Source organism: Chrysemys picta, chromosome 3 (genome assembly GCF_011386835.1).
Source record: "Chrysemys picta bellii isolate R12L10 chromosome 3, ASM1138683v2, whole genome shotgun sequence".
Taxonomy (NCBI): Eukaryota; Metazoa; Chordata; order Testudines; family Emydidae; genus Chrysemys; species Chrysemys picta.
In genome coordinates this window covers 93,192,789-93,218,464 of record NC_088793.1, presented here as the reverse complement: position 1 = coordinate 93,218,464, position 25,676 = coordinate 93,192,789, and the positions used below count along the sequence as shown (strand labels likewise).

General features: G+C 43.3%; 1 pseudogene; it reads left to right on the top strand.

The window, feature by feature from the left end:
- Positions 1–3,971: 3,971 nt before the first annotated feature.
- LOC112061549 (small ribosomal subunit protein eS19-like) lies at positions 3,972–4,355 on the top strand (annotated as a pseudogene).
- Positions 4,356–25,676: the final 21,321 nt, after the last annotated feature.

The following is a 25,676-nucleotide window of genomic DNA, read 5'->3' as shown; positions in this document are numbered from 1 at the left end:
GTGGGGATGAGAAATTTATTGCCAATCCATCGTTCCATTTTTACGCATTATATCTATATTAACTCTTTCCTGAGCCATCAGGCACTTAAAAGGTGCAGCTTCCACTCTGAGAAAATATGTTCTCAATGTCCTTTGGATGTGCATTCTTTAGCTAATATACAGACTGAAGAATTATTGTAGATTAATGAGTATTATTAGCCAAAATTGAATTTATAAAGCAAATGAGAAATTACTCAGAGCAAAATAAGGGTGGTTAGATGATAGTGTTCACCAAATTAAAAAAAAATCAACATGGGATGTTACAATTTATCAAGAGATAATAATTCAAATCAATTAACTCAAGATCTAACTACGTCTTATTGGAAAGAGTAGTTTTATCTTACTTCTATATTCATATGGTGGTGATTTTAGTGCCAACATGAAACGATAGATTCCTTAAATATAGGTTATTTATTTTGAATCAGGCTTATAAGCCAATGGCAGTTCAACCAAACAATTCTAAAAGTTAGAACTTAGAAATGTAGACAAGTTACTTAATACCTAATAACATAATTTCAGCTCAAAATTACCTTGACCATGTTGTCTCTTCTCAACATCCAGCCAGAAAATAAGATATCTCCTTTATGAATTCTTCAAATTTTGTCCCTGGAATATGTGGATATCTTTGTGCAAAACATCTTGTGCCATATACAGCTAGTTGGGAATTTTTCATCAAGTTTTTCCATCAGAAAATGTTAAGTTATCAAAATCTAAACCTTCCATGGTACATATCAATTATGACTACATTTCAGCGGAAACCTGCCTGGTTTACTGCCAGCTCACCTGCCTGTCTGGCACATCATCAGCCCATCTGGGGAGAATCTTGGGAGCTAGTGCTCCCCAACTGCTTGGTAGCCTCATGAGTAGGGAACTTGTACCTCCTTGACAGCCTCCCAGCTAAGACTGGAGGAGGCTGGTGAAACTGGTGAGCTGCCAAAGAGCTGTGGCTATGAGGGCTCCTGGCTCCCCAACAGTCATAAGAACGGCCATACTGGGTCAGACCAAAGGTCCATCCAGCCCAGTATCCTGTCTTCCGACAGTGGCCAGTGCCAGGTGCCCCAGAGGGAGCGAACCTAACAGGTAATGATCAAATGATCTCCCTCCTGCCATCCATCTCCACCCTCTGACAAACAGAAGCTAGGGACACCATTCCTTACCCATCCTGGCTAATAGCCATTAATGGACTTAACCTCCATGAATTTATCTAGTTCTCTTTTAAACCCTGTTATAGTCCTAGCCTTCACAACCTCCTCAGGCAAGGAGTTCCACAGGTTGACTGTGTACTGTGTGATGAAGAACTTCCTTTTATTTGTTTTAAACCTGATGCCCATTAATTTCATTTGGTGGCCCCTAGTTCTTATATTGTGGGGAAAAGTAAATAACTTTTCCTTATTCACTTTCTCCACACCACTCATGATTTTATATATCTCTATCATATCCCCCCTTAGTCTCCTCTTTTGAAAGCTGGAAAGTCCTAGCCTCTTTAATCTCTCCTCACATGGGACCCGTTCCTGGGAACACTGGTTTCCAAGGCCCCAGGCTTCTCAAGTTAGTAGTTCACTATAGTGCAAAATTAAAAAATTTGACTCATTTGTTCAGTCCATCACCCAGTGTGATGTAATAGATAATGAAATAATACAAAACAGCTGTAGACACCTCTGAACCAGTACTTGGTTCTCCCTTACACTTCAGATGTAGTTTAGCAGGATCACTTTGTAAGTTAAGTTGTCTCTGGTTAATTGTCAGCTTTTAAATTTAAATCAGCTTCTGTACATTTAAATCAGCTTCTGTACCAGATGACTGGAGGATAGCTAATGTGACACCAATTTTTAAAAAGGGCTCCAGAGGTGAGCCCGGCAATTACAGGCCTGTAAGCCTGACTTCAGTACTGGGCAAACTGGTTGAAACTATAATAAAGAAAAATATTGTCAGACATATAGATGAACATAATTTGTTGAGGAAGAGTCAACGTGGTTTTTATAAAGGGAAATCATGCCTCACCAATCTCCTAGAATTCTTTGAGGGGGTCAAAAAGCATGTGGACCATGCCAGTGGATATAGTGTACTTAGATTTTCAGAAAGCCTTAGACAAGGTCCCTCGCCAAAGGCTCTTACCCAAAGTAAGCTGCCACAGGATAAGAGGGAAGGTGCTCTCATGGATTGGTAACTGGCTAAAAGATAGGAAACAAAGGGTAGATATAATGGTCAGTTTTCAGAATGGAGAGAGGTAAATAGTGGTGCCCCCCTGCCCAGGGCTCTGTTCTGGGACCAGTCCTATTCAACATATTCATAAATGATCTGGAAAAAGAGGTAAACAGCGAGGTGGCAAAATTTGCAGATGATACAAAATTACTAAGGATAGTTAAGACCCAGGCAGACTGCGAAGAGCTACAAAAGGATCTCTCAAAACTGGGTATCTGGGCAACAAAATGGCAGATGAAGTTTAATGTTGATAAATGCAAAGTAATGCACATTGGAAAGCATGATCCCAACTATACATATAAAATGATGGAGTCTAAATTAGCTGTTACCACTCAAGAAAGAGATCTTGGAGTCATTGTGGATAGTTCTCTGAAATCATCCACTCAATGTGCAGTGGCAGTCAAAAAAGCAAACAGAATGCTGGGAATAATTAAGAAAGGGGTAGATAAGGACAGAAAATATCATGTTGCCTCTATATAAATCCATGGTACGCCCACATCTTGAATTCTGTGTTCAGATGTGGTTGCCCCATCTTAAAAAAGATAGATTGGAGTTGGAAGAGGTTCAGAAAAGGGCAACAAAAATTATGGGGTATGGAACGGCTTCCGAATGAGGAACGATTAATAAGACTGGGACTTTTCATCTTGGAAAAGCAATGGCTAAGGGGAGATATGACTGAGGTCTATAAAATCATGACTGGTATAGAGAAAGCAGATAAGGAAGTGTTGTTTACTACTTCTCATAACACAAGACCTAGCAGTCACCAAATGAAATTAATAGGCAGCAGGTTTAAAACAAATAAAAGGAAGTATTTCTTCACACAATGCACAGTCAATTCCTTCCAACACAGTGGAACTCCTTGCCAGAGGATGTTGTGAAGACCAAGACCATAACAGGGTTCCAAAAAGAACTGGATCAATTCATGGAGGATAGGTCCATCAATGGCTATTAGCCAGGATGGGCAGGAATGGTGTCCCTAGCCTTTGTTTGCCAGAAGCTGGGAATGAGCAATTGGAGATGGATTACTTGATGATTACCTGCTCTTTTCTTTCCTTCTGGGGTACCTGGCACTGGCCATTATCGGCAGACAGGATACTGGGCTAGAGGGACCTTTGGTCTGACCCAGTAGAACCATTCTTATGTTTTTATTGTCTGATTTGCAGTTGCACAGTGACATCTTAATTTATGAATTAATCCTACTTAAAAAAAAAAGGCAGTGGAATATCTTGTTGTTTCTGAAATGAAATATGCTCCTTAAGCTTCCAGGAAGCCTGGAAGCCCTGAGAACTGCTTTACGTTAGCTTCTTAAAATAATTGAAGGTAGCTTTTTCTTCAGTACAAACGAATACCTTTTTGAATCCTTGTTAATGACTAGTTAGACACATATTTCTTATTAATCACACTTCTTTATAATCACACTTCTTTTTAAAATACAGGGCATTGTTGGAACTATTTTCAATACTCAGTGGTGAGTTTGACTTGGAAATGAATCTTCCTCAAGCTAAAGGGGTTTAATTACATAAGCTATTTATTAATTATTTAGATACATTGATAATTAAAAGCTGTTTCTTAAATGTTAATTTACACCCTTATATCCTTTTGTTTAGTCACTAATTCAATTATTCCTTCTCAGTAAGATCTGGATCTACTGTATTTCCATTGTGAATGTGTAGCCCTAAGGCATATAATGTAAACAAAAAGTGACCCATCAATGTGGAGGCAGGAGCAAGATGCCTCCTGTTACAGTGAAAGACATTAAGCAGCATAAGGGGCCCTGTCTGCTTTCCTCAGGAAGTCAGGTAAACTGAAGGTACTCAAGTGGGTGGATGTGGTCTAACTAAGCAAACACAAAGGGCTGGCCTCTTATGATGAGAACAGGTTCTATACCAGAGTAGTTCACACGGACCTCCACCTGTACCTCCGCAGTGGTGCCAGCGCAGAGTATGTGACCAAGATCTACAGAGGCTGCCATCGCAATAGTATGATGCCTAGCCACTTCAGCCGGGGCTCTGAGGGGCTCAAAATGGTGGAGGAGAATCAGGATGGCAGTCACACACTCACCTCTCAGGGACAGAATTGCTGGCCAGCTGGCAGCTGCAAAGAAGAAACATTAAAATGAATGTCAGATAATAAAAAATAACAGTTTAAAAAAGGGTTAGTGGTTAAGCCTATCATAGAATAGCAGGGTTGGAAGGGACCTCAGGAGGTCATCTAGTCCAACCCCCTGCTCAAAGCAGGACCAATCCCCAGCCTAGCTAGTAACATGTTCTAGTTACTCAACCTACAGCTCCTTTGTGTGAAATACTGAAACAGCATCTACTGTTTTTAAATTTTGAAAGGTTTAGTCCTTAATTACGCCAAAGATTCTGGGCTATGTGTGGCTGTATATAAGATTATTACTGTAATTTCCATGTCCTCCGTGTTGTGGACAGAATTGCCTTTAGCAGTATCACAGTGAATAGTGCTTGCTTATTACTCGGCACTGTGTTCCCCTGAGTTCAACGTCCAGGCAGGGGAGGGCTCTCTAATCTCCAGTGTACAAGAGGGAAGTACACCAAGAGGTCGGGGAGACCAGGCTGTGTGTGGGAAAGAGTAGCAGGCTAGAAATACTGTTACCGGAAGATTTGAACCCACCTCCTTTTAAATTTAAAACCCTTTATTTTCAATTTACCTGTTCCGGTATTAAAGGTTGTGGCCCACCCCATGGATTTTCCAGAGAAGGAAATCAAAGCTAGCTAACATTCCCCCTGAAGGACATGGATACAGCCCTCCGATCAAGAATAGGCAGCAAGCAGTAAATTCTTCAAAAACAAAAATAACATTTATTTAGACGTGAAAGACTACAATAAAGGAGAAGAGATAGAGGTAAAAATAAAAATAATAAAATAAAACAGTAAAGGTTACAGATACAATGTAAAGGAAATGGCACAATAAATAAAAACACAATACTATAATGAATTTTCGCCAAAGATCCGGAGCGGAAGGACCCCCCGCTGCCGAATTTCTGCCAAGGGTGGCAAAATGCTGCCCCCCAAATCCTGCCGCCCTAGGCGACTGCCTAGGGTTGCCTAGTGGAAGCACAGGCCCTGTACGGAGCATGCTACTAGAGGTGACTGATGTCACATAGGGTTACCATCCGTCCGTATTTCCCCGGACATGTCCGGCTTTTGCGTCTCTAAATAGCCGTCCGGGAGGAATTGGTAACAAGGTTAAAATGTCCGGGGTTTTTTTCTCCCTCGCCTCCCTCCCTCCCTTCCATGCAGAGTGTGGCTGCTGATTGGGCGGCTAGGCCGATTGACCCACTCCCATTGGCCTCCAGCATCCAGAGCCCTCCCCTGCTCCCCCCTCCCTCTCTCTGTAGTCCTCTGTAACACACAAACCGACCCACGTGGAGCCAGAATGGTAAGAGGAGTGGGGGGGGGCAGTCAGGGAGTGGGGGAGTGTTGGATGGGTCCCCAGCCTCCACCTGCCACCCGCCCTCCGTGCATCCCCCCCTCGGTGGGTCCCCCCCTCCCTGTCTGTCTCTGCCTTGTCTGCTGTGCTGGCTCTGGCAGTACACGCAGACAACTGCTGTCTGCTGCCCCCGGGTCCTAGTGCCCCCTTCCACTAATGGGAAGACAGGCTGCCCTTACCCTGCCCTTCCACCCTAGCCCTGAGCCTCTCCAACACCCCAAACCCCCCAGCTCCAGCCCTCATCCCCACACACCCTAATCCTCTGCTCCATCCCTGAGCCCCCTCCTGCATCATGAACCCCTCATCCCCAGACCCACAGCCCTCACCCCTGCATCCCCTCCTATCCCCAAACTCCCTCCCAATCCCCCTCCCTCTTCCCACACACCCCCTCCTGCCCTCAAACTTCCTCCTAAAGCCTGCACCCCCTCCCTTTGCACCGCCTCTCACCCCCAAACTCCATCCCAGAGCCTGCACCCCTCACCCCCTCCTGCACACCCACCCCCTGCCCCAGCCCGGAGCCTGCACCCAGCACCCAAACTCTATCCCAGAACCTGCACCCCTCCTGCACCCTAATCCCCAGCCCAGGACCTGCACCCCAGACCTCCTCCCCCCACCCAACCCCCCTCCCAGAGCCTTAGGCAGGTGGGGTGGGGGGTTCTGGGCACCACCAAAATTTCTACAACCCTGCCACCCATGCGAGTGGATAAGGGTCAGGGCAGTCAGGGGACAGGTAGGGTCCTGGGGGGGGCAGTTAGGGTAGGGGGTTCTCAGCAGGGGACAGTCAGGGGACAAGAAGCAGGGGGGGTTGGGGTTCTGAGGGGAGCAGTCAGGGGGTGGGAAGTGGGAGGGAGTGGATGGGGCGGGGCTAGGGCGGGGCTCCCCCCCCCCAGTGTCCTCTTTTTTGTTTGTGGAAATATGGTAACCCTATGTCACAGCACTCAGACATCCTGGAATGTGATTAGTTACAGTATATTTGTGTGTGTGTGTGTGCCTGAATATTCCCTTGGGCATGAACTCTAGGTTTGTAGACCCCCCCCCACACCCCTCATCTCCCAATAGCTTGACAGGTTCTTTCCTGATCTAAATGTTTCTCAACAGATTGGGGTCCTCTCCAGTTACATCCATTTTCTGTCTTGGAGGCCAACTAAACGGCCATTCCATGTTTTCCATGTTAACTGTAAATGGAAAACAAGCACTTTTACAGCATGAGCATCTAGTTGCAAAGAGGATTTCATAGTTCACAACATCTGGAAATTTGTTCTGAATTACCCTGTGTACAAATTCTAAACAATTACAATTTTCACCTTGGGACTTGGATACTAATTGTAACACTGTAGTTAAATCCTCTTTTGCTGAAAAACAGCACACTAGTGCCCACTTTGGTGGCTTCTGCTTAAAAGACATCCTGTCAAAATCAATGGCCCTTAAAATTACTCAGTGTGATATGAAGGCAGTGTATTGGGCTGGATAGTAGCTAACTGGGCATCTTTTGAAGAATGCAACAAAACCCTTGTGCTTTCAACATGACAAAGCAATGCTCATCTCTAGCAGAATGCCCTGAGTATGATGAATCAGTCCCATCTAGTGCAAAGCCAGGGATAAATGTGTCTCCAAGATCTTTTAGTGATTAGAGAAGTTTCATTAAATGTATGTTAGAAGATTTTAAAGTATGTAAATTAAATATCTATATGCACACAGGAAAAAAAACTAATTAAATGAAGTAATGGACAAGTGTGTTTTGCCTAACTGGGAAATCATTGCCTTATGGGCTTTAAGGTGGGTTGTGAACTATTTTTTTTTTTTTAAACAGGGACATATACTGTTTAGGCTTAAGAAAACAAACACAAAAACACAAGTTATTTCCTCAGGTCAAGAGGACAAGTCCCACTTCATGGGTTGAAGTGACCTGGGAACTGCTGTCACAGGAGTTTCCTAATGCATACAAACTGGTTGCTAGGTAGCTGAGCAGGGCCTGAAAGGATAGGTGGCAGACAGCTTTTTGAAAATCACAAGACAAAATAACATTTCTGTTCCTTTTTCAGCTGCTTCTCTCAAATTATTTAATTGCAAAAATACCTAAAGATTGCTGGAATTGTGACATCACTGCTAATGTGTCATTTGTGGAGGAGGAGGAAAGGAAGGTGGTGTTTTGTGACTGTTCCTGTTCCTGTTGTTCTGCCTACCAATAGCTCCTCTGCTCAGTCTCCCCAAAGTTATGCTAGACACATGGTTGGGCCACAAAATTGTACATTTCCTGCCAGTTGCTTCTCTGTTGTTACATTGCTATTAGGGCTGTCAATCACAGTTAACTCAAGCAATTCACTCAAAACAAATTAACTGTGATTAATCTCAATTTTAATTGCAGTGTTAAATAATAAAATAATATCAATTTAAATGTATAATAAATATTTTTGAATGTTTTTCTATCTTTTCAAATATATTGATTTTAATTACAATACAGAATACAAAGTTTATAATGCTTACTTTACATTATTATTTTTATTACAAATGTAATCAAATATAAATGTAAATAAACTTCTTTGTTGTAGTGATTGGCTGAACAAGAAGTAGAACTGAGTGGAGTTGTAAGCGCTAAAGTTTTACATTGTTTTATTTTTGAATGCAGTTATGTAAAACACAAATTCTATATTTGTAAGCTGCACGTTCATGATATAAAGAGATTGCACTACAGTACTTATATGAGGCAAATTGAAAAATACTATTTCTTTTGTTTATCTTTGTTTCAGTGAAAATATTTGTAATAAAAATAATAATATAAAGTGAGTACCATACACTTTGTATTTTGTGTTGTAATTGAACTCAATATATTTGAAAATATAGAAAACATCCAAAAATATTTAAATAAATGGTACTCTATTATTGTTTAACAGTGCAATTAAAACTGTAATTAATCACATTTTTTTAAATCTTTCGATTAATCACGATTATTTTTTAATCGTTTGATAGCCCTAATTGCTACTGGTAGCAAGTGACATTTGCCCAGTTGGGCTACCACTATATTTTCAAGTGATAAAAAATGTAATTTGTTCCATTAGCCCTATTATTATTTATGTAGGGTGAAATGTATGCTAGGTGCTTTAGAGATGAACAAGGAGACAAGAGAGGCTGGGGTTTTCCAAGGGACATAAGGGATGACAAAGACAAAGAAAGGTGGGAAAGTGGAAAGAATACAACAAAAACAAGTGAACAGTTAATGTTCCCATGATTTCTTTATGGTTTTTTTTTTCTTCCTTCTCTAGGGTTTGAAAGCCTTATTATGATCACATATATGTAGGACTATCTGTTCTGTCCTGCTGTGTCACTCAACTACTATTATGTTATAGACATGATCAATGTAAGCCTGAAAGGGTGGCAATTTATGAATTTGTCAGAGTGCAGTTAGATTTTAAAGCGGAAATCTAATAAACTAGGTTAGCCAACACATAATAGAATTCAATGGGATAACCCCTTTGTATTGAGTCCAGGGAGAATTACCTTACTCGTTTAATGCTGGGTTCTTTTCAGGTCAACTTTTAACCTGAACAGTATTTCTCAGATCAGGCACTTGCTTATTCTTAACCAACCAACAATTCACCCAGAACTCTATCAATATATAATCAACAGTTCACCACTCAAATGTAGACACAACTAGTTAAGGCTCAGCAGTTATGGAAGAGGGTATGAAGACACTACTAGGCTTTGCATCTCTTGAGTGCAAATGGCAGAAGAATGGAATGAAGACATTTTAGAAAACTGTAAGCCTTTTCCTTTCTGAACCATGCAGGCCTTGCACAAGGTAATGTTCTTTCAAATATTATACTATTAAAGATTGCTTGGCTGGATGCAGAGTTTACATTTATTTTTCATTTGTTCTTTTTACACAAATTCCATGTGCATTGGTGGTCCTAGCTGTAAAGGATGAAGGCAGATCTTTCTCTTGGTCATTTCATTACCTCTGGATAAGGGGTCAACAGAGTGCTGTGGAGAAGATTATCACCCTGCAGTGTTATGTTTTCCTCTCTCTCCTACAAAATACATCACATCCAATGGGCAGACTCAAGCATTCATGTGACTAGAACTCAATCACATAAACATTTGAAGAAAGCAAACACAAAAGGGCACTGAGAAGAGCCAAGGCAAGTCATTCTTTCCACTTAAGCAACTACTTATGGATTTTATTTTTTGTAGAGTCACATTTGCCCAGCTTTATGGTAATGATAATTCAACAACTCCTCTTACTGATCTAAAAATTGGGATTTAATGAATTAAAATGGCTGATGATTGTGCCAGAGCTAACAGTTCGGATAGCAAAGGTAACTCAACAGCCAGCAACAACAAAAAAATATCCCATTACTTCACTGGAAAAATAAATTCAGTGGTCTGGCCAACAAAGAAAGAAAGAAGTGATGTAGTGGCTAAGAAAACCCAAGCACCAGCTGGCAGTGCTCCCTGTGGGATTGTAATGATATTCAGTTTGTGCTGTTAAAGGAATATGAAGTTGCTGCATGTGGAAATTAGAAATCTGATAATGCAGTGCTTTTGCTGTTTATGATTCTTCTGGAGGAGTTGAGCAACAATGAAACTGAATTTGATTTCAGAATCTGAAAATCAGAGTCACCGTAGAAAAAGCTAAATAGGAAAAAAAGTATCTTCTGCTGCTTCTATTAGAGACAGACTTGTAGTCCTGCATCTGACAAGTTCTTGCTCTGCACTGGACCACCTCATGCAATACTATTACTAGATCATCTACTAATAATTTCAGTATAGATTTTTAAATGTAGTTAGACACCTAGTGGGATTTTCAAAAGTACCTAGACATCTAATTTACACTGAAATCAAGGGGAGTTAAGCTGGGAGGCATTTAGGTTTCTAATTAGCTTTAAAATCCTAACCCTTTGCAGGGCCATATTCTGTAATAATTAAGGGTTAATGTAGTATTACATCAACTGCTATACCAATGACATTGCTTATTCCTAAAGGTAGTCAAAAGGTTTTTTTGTCGTTTTGTTGTCAGAAAATAGCTTTTTTGCCTTCCAAAAAGTAACTTTTTCACAAAAAAATGTTGATCTGTTCAAAAAATGTTACAAGATTTTTTCATTGGTGTTTTTAATTGGAAATATTACCAAAATGGTGACTGTTTTTTTTTTTATTATTTACCAAAAGCCCAGTTTTCAGTAAGCAAAAATTGTATCAAAAATTCATGTTAAATAAGTGATTAACATTTTTGAAAAAAACTGTTGTGATTCAAATCCTGCAACACGGAAACAACTTTCAAGTTTAACACAAAATATATTTTTTTTATTTCCTAGCCAGCTCCACTAGTTCCTGATACTCTCATGGTAGTAGAGAATCCAAATCAAAAGGAAAAGCATGTTTTCTGTGCTTTGTATTTTTTTCAGCCAATTAACTCGACCCTTTATGTACAGTACCATCTGCAATATGTCATGAGAGCATACATAGAGGTAAAGAGCTTTATAACATCCAGGAAAATTGTCTCAATATTACTTAAAAATCAATCATCCAGCAACGATTACTCAGTGAGAGAAGTATTAACGACATAGCAAACAGTGATGAAATGGATGATGACACTTCTAAAAGCAACCTCTTTGTTGTTAGCATTACAACACCTTAACCTACTAATGTGTCTGCTATGATATAACAGATCCACTTGGCTTCCTTTTAGATGGTGTTTAGGTAGCTGTGCCAAACAATTAACACCTTAACATTTGAGACAAAAATATACTTCCTCAGAACTCTTGAGAGAGCTATTCTCATTCAAAAAGAGTGGATAGGGTCTCTATAGACACTAATCCATTTTCAGTTATGTTAGCAGTGATATCCAGGACACAGCGCATAGAACACTGTTCCTGTGAGACATCAATTTCTATGTTGAAAATCAAAACTGTATTGAGCCTTACCAGTTTCACTGATGCAAGAACTTGGATGCTGAGAGGAGAGTTGTGCATTTGATGGCACATATGTGGACAGACCATCAGATATTAGATTATATAGCTGTCACTGTTCATCGACTCCTTTTCTTCATTCACTGTAACCACTTGCAAGGCCCCACTGAAATTGTGTCTAGGAGGACTTGGAAAGACTCATGAGACTTTCCATATGTAAAAATAACTGAAATCACAAGAATGGCTCTTTTTCATAGAAATGAACAGCGAGTGTGGTCACTGACTGTGGCGCAAAGGTAATTAAAGCACTTGAAGACCACAGCTTGTTTCACACACTGTCTCACTCTTGTACTTTGTAGTTGGAGTATCTCGAAAAGAAAAAAAAATCACCAGAGACATTCAAGCAGGACAAGATCAGGCTGGAGGTAGCAACATTTATCTTCAGTTCTAAAGTGCACCCATCCTATACTCTGGGTATATCTACAAACCATGAAGCTATAGACTGAGATGAGCCTGTTGGAGATGTCCAGAGGCAGCTGGAGAAAGGAGGGCATGAATAATAATAGCTCTTATGTAACATTTTTTATCCATAGCTCTCAAAGCACTTTACAAAGGAGGTAAGTACTATTATCCCCATTTTACAGGTGTGAGAATCCTGGCACAGAGAGATGAAGCGACTTGCCCAAAGTTATCCAGCAGGCCAGCAGCAGAGCCAGAAATAGAACTCATTTCTCCTGAGTCCCAGGACAGGGCCATATTTCACTGGGTCTCAAAGCATATGAAAGAGGAATGCATGGGCTGGAATAGGCATAGCTGAAGTAGAACCCAATATATAGTATTAAGGCATGGGAGAGAGTAGGAGGAGAGGAATGAAGAGAGGGTCTGGATTGGGAGAGATGGCCAGAGTCCAGAAAGAAGTTGTCAAATGTGACGTTACATTTCAAGAGAGTGATGGGGAAACTTTTTAAAGCTATGTGTGATATAATAATGTAACACATCCATGGCCACCCATCTAGGACCTTACCATTATCACTATGCTGCCCAGTATGGTGACAGTATGGATAGCACTCCATCCAGCCTGCTACAAAACTAGTAGGTAGGATCCTACAAGTCAAACAACAGTCTCCCTATTGGCAGTTAAGGGCTCATGACACGGCTGAGCAATTTTCACATCCAATAAAGATGCAATGAGCTGACAGGGGGAGAAAATAGGAGAGCTTGTAAAAACAAAGTAGGAGCCATAGTGATGTTATGTGGGAAGATAGCTGAAGTGTGTGAATGGGAGGAGGAACCAGAAAGCAAGCGCAGGATTCTTGGTGAGAAAGTGAAGTAGTGCATGGGGTTCTAATAGAACTCTATGGTGAGAAGTCACTGAACAAGTAAATGAAGGCAAAACTCTGGTTTTCAGTGCAAAGGTACTGTGAAGTGATGGCTGGGTCACATTTAGGGGCAGAGAAGCTTCTGGTTTAAATGATGATTTTAGCGAATGCACTGACTGGAGAAGCTGTGAGGCTTCCTACTAACTGCTGATCATACTGGCTGCCTCTGGAACCCTATTATATATGTAAGAGGGCTCATGGAAGAGGAAGGAAAGTGATTCTGGCTTCAGGAAGACAAGGCCAATGGTGGTTGCTGTTGATGCCTTTGCCTCTTTCAAAGCTCCAACTCTGCTCAAGAACATGAATATTCTGTTTGCCTTACAGAAGCAAAACAAAACCAAAACCCCTCAAAAAACCCAACTTCCCCTTATGAAGCTGATTTAGGTCATGGCTACTTGATACAATTCTACCTAGAATATGGGATGGCACCTTACTGCACAAAAATACACCATGCACACAAACTGCATAGAAAACTATTCCTTTCACCAGCAGAACTGAAAACATCGTTATCCTGGATCCGTTTCCCATCTGAGCCACAAAGAGTATGTCTCCTGGGTGTAGCACTTCTGGCCCTTCCAAAACAATTCACCTTTGTCAGGTCAGGTGTATATGTAACACAGACATACAGCACTCTTCTTCAGGAAATGGTTGATCAGATGCAGAGTCATACCAAGTTAAAAAAAAGATGATCGAATCTACACATTTAAATGCTTGCCATAATGGAGCCTTGGTTCAAGGACTCACATACCTTCTGCATTATTAGAGAGAAAATAAAGCACACCATAACAGCATTGGTTCTAGGAAATGTGGGGCACTGGCACCAGACAGGAGAGCAATTTGTATACAATAATATTTAGGCAGACCACAGGCAGCAGCTGCATCAACAACCTCCAAGTCCTCCCAGTCCAAGACCACGTTTACCAGGAATGGCAGCAGCAGCAGTTCTGAATCAAAATTTCGCAGACATCAACCTTAGGAGAAATCTCATCCAGATTGCACCTCTGTCAATCTAGCTACAGGCTAAGCAATCTGTTCCCTCAATGGTTTGCTGCTCCATCAGTATATCATTGAAAGTTATTGAGAGCTGTCTGTTTCCATCCTGGAAAACATTGCTAGCTTGATCTTGCAACTTTCAGGCAAGGGGAGGCAAAGAAGGCTGAAAATCTGCATGGACTAAAAAGAAGAGACCACGTTTGGGACAAACCTTTGCAAAAGAAGCCATTGGATTTTGCAGAGCTTTATGCAAACATTTTATTTTTCAGTCCATGTGAATTCTTACCTTCTCACTCATAATCCAGAGTTTCACAGCCAAGTACACTATGACAGGAACCAAAGCGTGGGATGCTGCCTGCCCAGTGCTGGCAGCAAGGGCAGCTACAAGACACTTGGCATGGCAGCCACAGACCGTCATGTGTTGCTGGCATGAAACAGTAAGCTGCACAGATAGGAGCCAACCCTGTTGAAGGAAGTGCAGCAATTTTTGAGACGTCTAGGTACTGAGTGGGGAAAGTGTAAATATGCAATGACAAACCAGAACTGCAACTTATCTCAGAGCACAGCAGCTCTGAGAACAAAATATCTTCTTCCTTCATAGGGGCTTAATAAACTTGAGCTGGAAGTAGGGGGGAAGAAAACTCCACAACCAAACAACAATCAGTTTGACAGGTTTCTCCACAACTGGCGCAGGAGATGAAAAAAGAAGTTAACAGAAAAAGACCAGACCAGGAGAGAACGAGCCTTCATTTGGGCTCAGCTAGAGAGCACTTAAACACATCATGCTGCTACTCTAGCCATCATGATCTTTCTGCCCAGGGAGGACAGAGAAGAGAGAGAGAGAGAGAGAGAGCGCACTTCATAGTTCTGGCTCAGCACAAGCTGTCCTACTATGTTAGTAAGCTGATCCAGTGTTAAGAGCCATAGAAACCGCACCTCAACAAGCAAAAAAGCAAAAGACACCCAGCTGAGCTGTTTATGAGTACCCTGAAACCAGGAGTGCCGCCAGCTTTTCTGCCGCCCTAGGCGGCGGAAGGTCCTGTCCCAAAATGCCGCCCCCCACAGAGGTGGCGGAAGGTCCTGCCGCCGAAATACCGCCGTGGTCTCCGCCCCCAAATTGTAGTGCCCTAGGCGACTGCCAGCCCTGCCTGAAACCATATTTACATTTAGTTAGATTCAAAGAAAAAAACCTCAGATTGGGACTTTGCTTGAATAGATCCAAACAAACACACAGGCTTCCTGAGTGAACTGGTTATTTTAATAAGCTCTTCTCTTGCTGTTGCCATTTTTAAACTATTGTTGAAAACTCTTACCATCACATTAACTGAGCATCAGCTACACCCGTCTGTCAGCATCAATCACGAAAGAAAGTGGAGACCCGTGCCTGCTCCTACCACTAATGATGCATTCTTAGTCATCGGGACTGTAGGGATTGCACAGGTTGGCTGGGGTGAGGAGGGTACAGTAACTCCTCACTTAACGTTGTAGTTATGTTCCTGAAAAATGTGACTTTAAGCAAAATGATGTTAAGCGAATCCAATTTCCCCATAAGAATTAAAAATGTAAATGAGGGGGTTAGGTTCCAGGGAATTTTTTTTCACCAGACAAAAGACTATATATATATTTATATACACACACACACACACAAACACAGTATAAGTTTTAAACAAACAATTTAAACCGGTACACAGTGATGATTTGGTTGAGGTGGAGAAGTCAGAGGGTGGGATACTTCCCTTACTGCTAAATGATGAACTAGCAATTGGCTGAGCCCTCAAGGGTTAATTCTCTCACTCTGCAAGGCAGCAGGAATGGAGGGAGATATGCACATTTCCCTTAAGTACACTGCCTTGTTAATTACATCAGCTTGCTGAGACCGCAGCTGCTGCAAGCTCCCTCCGTCCTGAGCCCTGCTCCATGGAAAATGGGGTAAGCGGGGTGCAGGAGCAGGGAGGAGGGGGACACCCTGACATTAACCCCCCTCTTCCTTTCCTCCCTCCCCCCCCCCCCACAACACAGCAACCAAGAGTCTGGGAGCAGCTTCAAGGCAGAGGGCAGGAGCAGCACATGGCAGTGGGGGGAGAGACACAGCTGAACCGCAGGCAACTGCTGCACAGGGAACTTAGGGGAGCGGGAAGCTGATAGGGGGCTGCTGGTCCACCCTGGTTCCAAGCCCCCACCAGCTAGCTGCAAGGGGCTGCTCTTCCTGCAAGCAGTGGACAAAGCAGGCGGCTGCCAAACAACGTTAGAAGGGAGCATTGCGCAACTTTAAACGAGCACGTTCCCTAATTGATCAGCAATGTAACAACGAAACAACATTAACCGTGACGACTTTAAGTGAGGAGTTATGGTATAGGAAACTGTCATATTATCATTGCTTGATCTGACTGATCTTTTATTTGCTTATTGAGGATCGCCTTTTGCGTCTTTTGTTCCTGCTTTCAAATAAACATCATCCTTCAGTTCTTGGCATTAGGAGATTTTTTACAGTTCATGTTCTCTGACTTGCTCTCTGACCTCATGGAGCATAATATAAGCCATACTGCATGAGATCTGGAAATCCCACACTACAGAACATTAGTAATTGAAGACCTCTGATGCTGTTACTAATGAACACACAGTGCCACAAACAGGGTCTGATCATCCGGATTGAAGGATGCAGGCCCTATATGCACAAGACAAATGCCACCTACTAGACGGGAGAGCTAAAAGGGTTTTTAAATAACATGCATTGACTGAATTTGCCAAAGTGGCCTCTATTTTTGGATGATCAGTTTTAGATATCTAGGGTCTAATTTTCAGAGGTCCTGAGCACCACAGCTTCAGTGAAAACCAGTTGTGTATAAATGGTTACAACCTCTGAAAACCAGGCCTTGGGCTTGTAAAGATGGAGAACCCAAAAGTAGAGATCACTACTGAAAATTTAGACCAAAGTTCTAACACTGCCAGCATATGCTAAGAGACAATGAGGGACTGAAAGTTGCTCAAAGATCAGACTGCACCAGCACAATCAGACTGAAATAGGCACAATACACAAAAAAACACTAAATCACCAAAAGTGAATTCCAGTGAAGTGGACATATCATCCCACTTGAAGGAACAGCCATTGCCATTTGGTTTTATTGAGCTTAAAAACAGATTTCCTTTGGAGCGCTTCAGTTAAGGGGAACTTTGAATTAGGCACATCTCAATTAAGTAACATAGGCTCCCACTATCAGTGTATTGCCAATGTGAGTGTAGAAAAAGAGATTCAAAGTGGGGTCTCCATTGATGCTCTCAAGCACTGATTAGCTCAGCCACTAGGCTTCCCTATGTCCCCACCCAAGACCCGACGGTGTTTGAAATGCTACTACATTCCATCTCCCATCCTCTGTTTCCACATGCACTCCTGTCAATTTCTCTTCTCCTTTCTGGTTGGGAAGTCATCCCCCTCACAAACACTTCCCTCTATGAGACAGGGTAAGAGGAGAAAGCCTTTCTTGGTTCACCTTTGCAGGACTGCAGGGTTATTGTTTTCACCCTCCTTGCCCCCTCCATACCACTAGGCCTCTAGGCATGAGGAGAAGCTCACCTCTGAATTTTCCACAGGAAGAACTGTCTGCTGGCACCAACATCCCCAAATCCTAGAGAGAAGAAAAGAAACAGACAAGAATTTACTGTAAGCATAGACCTAAGAGCTATCTCACTAACCACTCAACCTTTCCAGACTACTGTACCCCTTTCAGGAGTCTGATTTGTCTTGCATACCCCAAGTTTCATCTCACTTAAAAACTACATGCTTACAAAATCAGACATGAAAATACAAAAGATGTCAGAGCACACCATAACTGAAAAAAATGCTTACTGTTTCATTTTTACCATATAATTATGAAATAAATCAATTGTAATATAAATATTGCACTAACATTTCAGTGTTTAGTATATAGAGCAGTATAAACAAGTCATTGTCTGTATGAAATTTTAGTTTGTATTGACTTCTCTAGAGCTTTTGATGTCGCCTGTTGTACAACAAGGCAAATATCTAGATGAGTTAATGTAACCCCGGAAGACCTTTGTGTACCCCCAAGGGTTGGTTGAGAACCACTGACTCATGGGGATGACAGAGAGAATGACCCATGCCACTGTGCAGACTGTTTACTTGAAAAGAAAGACCAACACTGGAAACTCTAAATTCGAATATGCCCTGAACACAGGACCCATCATCAATCTAGATACAATATCCCATGCACAACCCTAAACAGTTGCCTTGAAAAATCAGTTCAGTCTTATTCATATTTTGCTATCTTGTTCTAGGAAACACGAGTCACTGAAGGAATAGTAAACCACCATCCCTTGGTGGACAGCTTAAAGAAATGCTACCTAATGGAGGAGAGAGAATATTCTACAAGACAGAACTGGAGGAGAACATGTGTGGCAGTAAGGTGTACTTTGTACATATGGAATTAGTCTTGTACCAACATACTTGGGCACTGACTCTCTTGTCTTATGTATCAAAGAAACATATGACCATTTTCCTTTTGCATCTGAATTGCTTTAGTGACTTTATCTGTTATCCCCAATTCCTTTGCTATTTGCAAGAATGATTCTGTAACTTCACTTCAAAAAGTTCTCTTGGTCTGTTGTAGGTTGCTTCTAAACCAAAGAAGAGCTCTTTGATATATTTGTACCAAAGCTTCTTTTCAATGTAAAGTGAAATCTTTTGGCCCCATTAGGGCTTTGATCTAATATTTCTTGTATTTGCATAGATGTTAATGTTTTTGAACATCAATAAAATATTGAAGAAGGGGAAAAAATCACTTTTGATGGTGCAAAAAAAAAAAAAGAGAGAGAGAGATCTGGAGGTGGAATTACTTGTGTACCAAAAGCAGTTTCAGTTTGTGCTATGGAATATTTGTGTGAGTCAAGATAGCTGTAACCTAATCATAGATTTTTCTATAACTATACTGTCAACGCATTGTATCAATTAAAAGTGACTATTTGCATGTTGTAATACCGCAACATCAAGTTTGCAAGTTTTTGAATATGGAAGAGTTGCCTGTTTGTCACGCGCAACAAAGGAAAGTCATTATGTGATTAAGATTCTTACCTTAGTCTCAGCTAACCCTGGTGATCTCCTCAGCAAGGCACATAAAGCTCATTCACTGTAAGCACCACTGTGGATTACATCAAAGACTCGCATTCTGTTTAGGGAAAGAAGGCACTCATGCTTTAATGTGCTTGCTCTTTACATGAATCATTCTGCAACCTTGGCAGCATTGACATCTGCCCCAAGCAAGTGTACGTGACACCCCTACACACACACATTCTTCTCCCCCCCCCCAACATTATCAGGAAGTAGAACAGGCACCTTTGCTAGATACACCTGCCTACACTTCTTAATGAAAAGACTCTCAGGCATTTGAATGCTCTGAGGATTAGCCAGTCTCATTACAAAATGTAGTTTTATTAGTGACTAAAATACAAAGCATTTTGGGGGGCTGCCTAGTTTCTTTACTACATTGCTTCTCCAAATGTTATTGTACAAATTTACCTTTGTTATATAAACATAATTGTTTTAAACATACGTGTCATGATACACAGTGAAATGTGTTCTGTATGATACCAGAAAGAACAGCCTGTAGAACCTAGCACAGTAATCCTCAAATGTATTAAGCTCACAAAGGAAGAGAAGAATGGATTCACTAACAGCCTCTGTCCTAAAAATAACATTTGTTTCCTTCATGTGGTGCCTGATCCTGTAAAGTTCCTTCAATTGACAGTGAAATCAAAGAGACTTGAGGATAATCATCACCTTACAGGATCAGGCCCCATGTGGTTCCTTAAACCAATATGGATAATCGCAACCAGGCAATGAACTGTGAACATCTTAATTCAAAATAATAGCAAAGTCTCACTTGCTATAAGCTAATCCCTCCTTTCCTAGGCAAAATGCTAATAATACTGTACCTTGCACACTTCACATCTTCACTCCTGTAAAGAGCTCTCTTGAAATATTTAGTGCCATTGTTACAGACCTCTAACACAAATCATTTCCTTCCATTGACATAGTTATTGCAAAAAGATATATGAAACTTCTTAAACTGTAGTTGAATTACAGTGCCCCAATCCTTCTTATTTACAAGATTCACTTATAATTGAAATTCATTTTCCAGACACCAATCATTCCAAAATTCTGAGAATCTGCACATTGACCTCAAAAAAGTATGAAATCCAATCATGTTCACTTGCATAGAATGCTACCAATGCTATTCTGCTACTGAAACTTCTCTCAGGCTAGAGTGAAGTTGTAACATAGTGATCCTTGATTTTGGCACATGTCAACTTAGCAAATTTTTATTTCAGTCATGTGTTGTGCCTGGAGGTCTCAAATGTCACATCAAACACACCTTCCAATTCATTCAGCATGTACACTCTATTACAGCATTGCACCTTGCACTATACTCAGATGTAGCCTTTGGCCATTGGCCATTTTTTTTTTCAAACTCGAGTGCCTAAAGTTGGCACCCATATCTATACTTCGTCTGATCTAAGTCCTGTAATCTTCAGTGGGAGCTCAATTGGTGACATAAGCAGCTAAATTCTAAGAGTCACAGTCTGACCCTGGTACCTACTTTGCTCAGGGACAGAAGCCAGAAATAATTTGTGCCAGCCCTATACCTGCCACAAATTCCTTCCCCCTTTACAGTGACTCAGCTGTACTGGCTGGCACATTATGGGCTGGAACACCTGGGTGTAGTTGGGTGGGGGAGGTAGAGGGACATTGCTCCCCAAAATAGAGGGGAGGAGTTGAGGGGGTGTCACGCGGGCTCATGTACCACTTCCCCCACACTTGCTCCACTTGACCTGTCCAGGAGGGGGGCTCTGTCCTTCCCATACTGTAGCTCCCCACAATCCCTGGCACATTTCAGCTCCTGGGGAGTAGAGGGGGTGGGACGGAGCAGCTTTCCCCCTGTGCTCTGGGCCACTGCCTCCTAGTGCCCAATTGTTTCCTGTAAAATGATGAGTGCCCATGTGGGGACGGGGCAGGGCAGGGGAGCTGGTGGAAGGGGGTGGGGGGAAGAGGCAATGGGATTGTGCAGGGGGAAGAGAAGGGGATGGGGAATGGGACAGTGGGAAGAGGAAGGGGATGGGGAAGAGAAGAGGATATGGGAATGGGCAGGGGGAAGCAGGAGCCCGGCATGTGAACGCTGACGCTTCCCCTCCTCCCCCCTTTGCAAGGCAGTGTGGTCTAGAAAGAGGGTGCTAGCCTACAACTCAAGAAGACCTGGGTTCTAGCCCTGCCACTGAACTATTGTGTGATCTTGCCCATGTCACTTTCCTCTTTGTGCTACTGTTTCCACTCCCACCCTTTTAGTGATCAATGGCTCCATGTCTAATTGGTAGCTGGTATCAAGTGGAGTGCCCCAAGGGTCGGTCCTGTGGCTTGTTTTGTTCAATATCTTCATTAATGGTCTGGAGGATGGCGTGGATTGCACCCTCAGCAAGTTTGCAGATGACACTAAACTGGGAGGAGAGGTAGATACGTTGGAGGGTTGGGATAGGATACAGAGGGACCTAGACAAATTAGAGGATTGGGCCAAAAGAAATCTCATGAGGTTCAAAAAGGACAAGTGCAGAGTCCTGCACTTAGGACGAAAAAATGCCATGTACTGCTACAGACTAGGGACCGAGTGGCTAGGCAGCAGTTCCGCAGAAAAGGACTTGGGGTTACAGTGGACGAGAAGACACAGGATATGAGTCAACAGTGTGCCCTTGTTGCCAAGAAGGCTAACGGCATTTTGGGCTGTATAAGTAGGAGCATTGCCAGCAGATCGAGGAACGTGATCATTCCCCTCTATTCAGCATTGGTGAAGCCTCATCTGGAGTACTGTGTCCAGTTTTGGGCCCCACATTACAAGGAGGATGTGGAAAAATTGGAAAGAGTCCAGCGGAGAGCAACAAAAATGACTAGGGGGCTGGAGTACCTGACTTATGAGGAGAGGTTGAAGGAACTGGAATTATTTAGGCTGCAGAAAAGAAGAATGAGGGGGGGATTTGATAGCGGCTTTCAACTACTTGAAAGGGGGTTCCAAAGAGGATGGATCTAGACTGTTCTCAGTGGTACTAGGTGACGGAACAAGGAGTAATGGTCTCAAGTTGCAGTGGGGGAGGTTTACGTTGGATATTAGGAAAAACTTTTTCACTAGGAGGGTGGTGAAGCACTGGAATGGGTTACCTAGGGAGGTGGTGGAATCTCCTTCCTTAGAGGTTTTTAAGGTCAGGCTTGACAAAGCCCTGGCTGGGATGATTTTGTTGGGGATTGATCCGTCTTTGAGCAGGGGGTTGGACTAAATGACCTCCTGAGGTCTCTTCCAACCCTGATATTCTATGATTCTATGAGGCATCGTCTGACAGCAGCAGCAGCAACCCCATCAGGGAGGCAGCTTCAGCAGCACCAAAGCACTGACATCCCTGCAGCAGCCAGGGCCAGTGTGGCCACCAGCAGCAGCTGGGGCTCCCTTGCCTGTGTGTGTACATGCATGTCTGCATGCACTTTGCACCCCCCAAACTGTAGCAGTCAAAATATGCTTCACCACTCCCCGTACAGAAAGAATAGCTTCCCCTGCAGATGCTGCTCTACCCTTCCCCACACTGCTTCCTCCAATATGGGTAGCCAGTCCAAGGAAACAAGGGGGTCCCTTTCATGCTCTTAGGTAGTGTTTTGTAGCAAAATATACACAAAATATAGTGTTTGGTCAAGCCTAGGAGCTGAAAATTATGCTGAATATTATCTCTTTTTTTTCCTATGTCAATATGTATATTAGACCTTGAAAAGATACAGAGAAGGGCAACAAAAATCATTAAGGGTATGAAACAGGATCCATATTACTCCTGGGGGAATTCTGGGCCACTGCACACGTGCAGAAACATGTCTCCTGCAGATTTTCTTTGCTTCCCATGGAAAAATGGTTTCTGTGGGGAAGCAAAGAGAAGCTGCACCAGTGCTCACTCACCCCCTCCTTCTCCGGAAGCATGGGTGCATCTGTGATGCATCTGTTCAGGCACCTGGATCAGCCAGGGGGAGAAGTGAGTCACTGCATGGTGGTGGGGGGAGCAGGTCTAGGGATGCCCCAGCCACCCAGGGACGGTAGTCATGGCTGGGAGGGGGAGAGAGGGGAGGAGAAGGAGGACAATGGAGACAGAGTTCCCCCTCCCCAGCATGGAGCCGCAGGGGTTGGGTCAGGTCAACCCCCAGAAACTTCCCCTGGCTTCAGGACGATCTGCACTGTGGGAGGTCCTTGGTGAAGGAGTTCCAGGTAGGGTTGGGTAGGGTTACCATACGTCCGGTTTTTCCCGGACATGTCCAGCTTTTCGGCAATCAAACCCCCGTCCGGGGGGAATTGCCAAAAAGCCGAACGTGTCCGGGAAAAATACCGGCCGGGCACTTCCTCTCCCGCGGCTGCTCTGCTCCTCCCTGGACTCAGACTTCAGCTCTGTTTAAGAGCCAAGCTGCCCGAGCCAGCGCTACCGGCTTTGGGCAGCCCCCGTGCCTCCGGACTCTGCGCCGCCGGAGTAGAGCAGCTGGAGCTAGGGAGGAGAAGTGCCCAGCCCAGCTGGGGTCCGGAATCAAGGGGGCTGCCCGAAGCCGGTAGCGCTGGCTCGGGCAGCTTGGCTCTTAAACAGAGGCAAAGTCTGAGTCCGGGGAGGAGCAGAGCAGCTGGAGCCGGGGAGAAGTGCCCGGCCGGGGGCGCAGGGTCCGGAGGCATAGGGGCTGCCCGAAGCCCGAGTGCTACTGGCTTCATGGTTTGCCAGGCACACTCCAGACCCTGCGCCCCGGGCTGGGCGCTTCCCCTCCCGGGCTCCAGCTGTGCTGGGGAAGCGCCGGCCAGGGGCGCAGGGTCTGGAGGCTGCCCGGCAAACCGCAAAGCTGGTAGCGCTTGGGCAGCCCTTTTCGCGTGGCTGGGAGGGAGGAGGGGGAGTTAGGGCGGGGACTTTGGGGAAGGAGCGGGGAAAGGGCGGAGTTGGGGCGGGGCCGGGGCTGGGGGTGGGAAAGGGGCGGGGCTAGGGCCCGTGGAGTGTCCTCTTTTTTTATTTGTTAAATATGGTAACCCTAGGGTTGGGTTCCGGGGTGGTCCAGATGCAGGGATTTGGGAAGACAGGGGGAGCAGCAGGCAGCCCCCCATACAGGGATCCCTTCCCCTTTTTCCTGGCCTCATTGCTCCTCAGCCACGAGGGGAGGGGTCATTATATGGGGAGCTGCTCCCACTGTCCGCCCAACCTCCATCTGGACCCCCTCTGCACAGAACTCCCATGCCGAGCCTCACCCTCCCAGCACCTGGACACCCCACTAAGCTGCCCTCACCCAGATTGCACAACATAGAACCCTGATACTCTTGAGGGAATTTTGCACAAAGATTAAAAATTTAAACATTTAAAATTCTGCAAATTCCACATATTTTATTTGTCAAAATAACACAGTAACACAACAATATAATCACACCATTTTCAATTATTTTGGTAATTATTTCAAAATACTTGTCAGCAAATAATTGAAAATGGTGTGATTAAACTGTGTTATTTTGACAAATAAAATATGCAGAATTTTAAAATATTGTGCACATAATTTTTAATTTTTTGGTGCAGAATTCTCTCAAGAGTACCATAGGAAGAGAAATTAAAAAGACTTGGAGTGTTCAGCTTAAAAAAAGAGACAACTAAGGGGTGATATGATAGAGGTCTATAAAGTCATGAATGATGTGGAGAAAAGAGAATAGGAAAGAGTTATTTAACCCTTTAGATAAAATAAGAACCAGGGGTCACCCAATAAAATGAATACACAGCAAGTTTAAAACAAACACGAGGAAGTACTTTTTCACAGAATGCACAGTCAACTCGTGGAGCTTGTTGCCAGGGGATGTTGTGAAGATCAAAAGTATTACTGAGTTCAAAAAAGAAATAGATACATTTATGGAGGATAGGTCCATCAATGGCTTTTAGTCCAAATGGTTAGGGATGTAACCCCCATGCTCTGTTGTCCTTAAGCCTCTGACTGCCAGAAGCTGGGACTGGACAACAAGGGTGTTTCACTCAATAATTGCCCTGTTCTGTTCATTCCCTCTGAAGCATTTGGCACTGGCCACTGTGGGAAGACAGGCTACTGGACTAGATGGGCCATTGGTGTGACCCAGTCTGACCATTCTTATGTTCTTATGGTGGAGGAGTTTATCATTTCACACCAAATTATGCAGTGAATTGGCTCCTCATCTTTTTATTTGTTGGAAACCCCCCAAAGCTGGGGTTCCTTAGAAAGGGTTAGGTAATTGTGTATCTGCTCCAGTTTACAGCAAAACACACTCACTACAAGGGACTGAAACTTTTAAGAAAATTAAATCAAAGCTCTACCATGATGTCACCCCTTTAAATGTTTGAGCACTCCCCTGCTCTCCAGTGCAAAGCCTCAATTTCATGTTGTTTTCAGCGTTGCTGCCTGAACAATAAAGCAAGCACAGCAGACAGCTGTGTTTCTGTCAGCTCCCTCTGTGTCTGAGTTTATGTCCTTCTCTGCTGGGTCCAAATATAACATTTGGTGACACAGGATTTCTACCCCACCAGTGATCAGTGCTGCCTCTGCCAGAAATGTTCAGAGTGACTTCTACCACAGCTACCAAGACCATCTTTTCATACCTTGTTTAGCCAATTTGGTTTACTGTTACAGTTGGTGAATAAC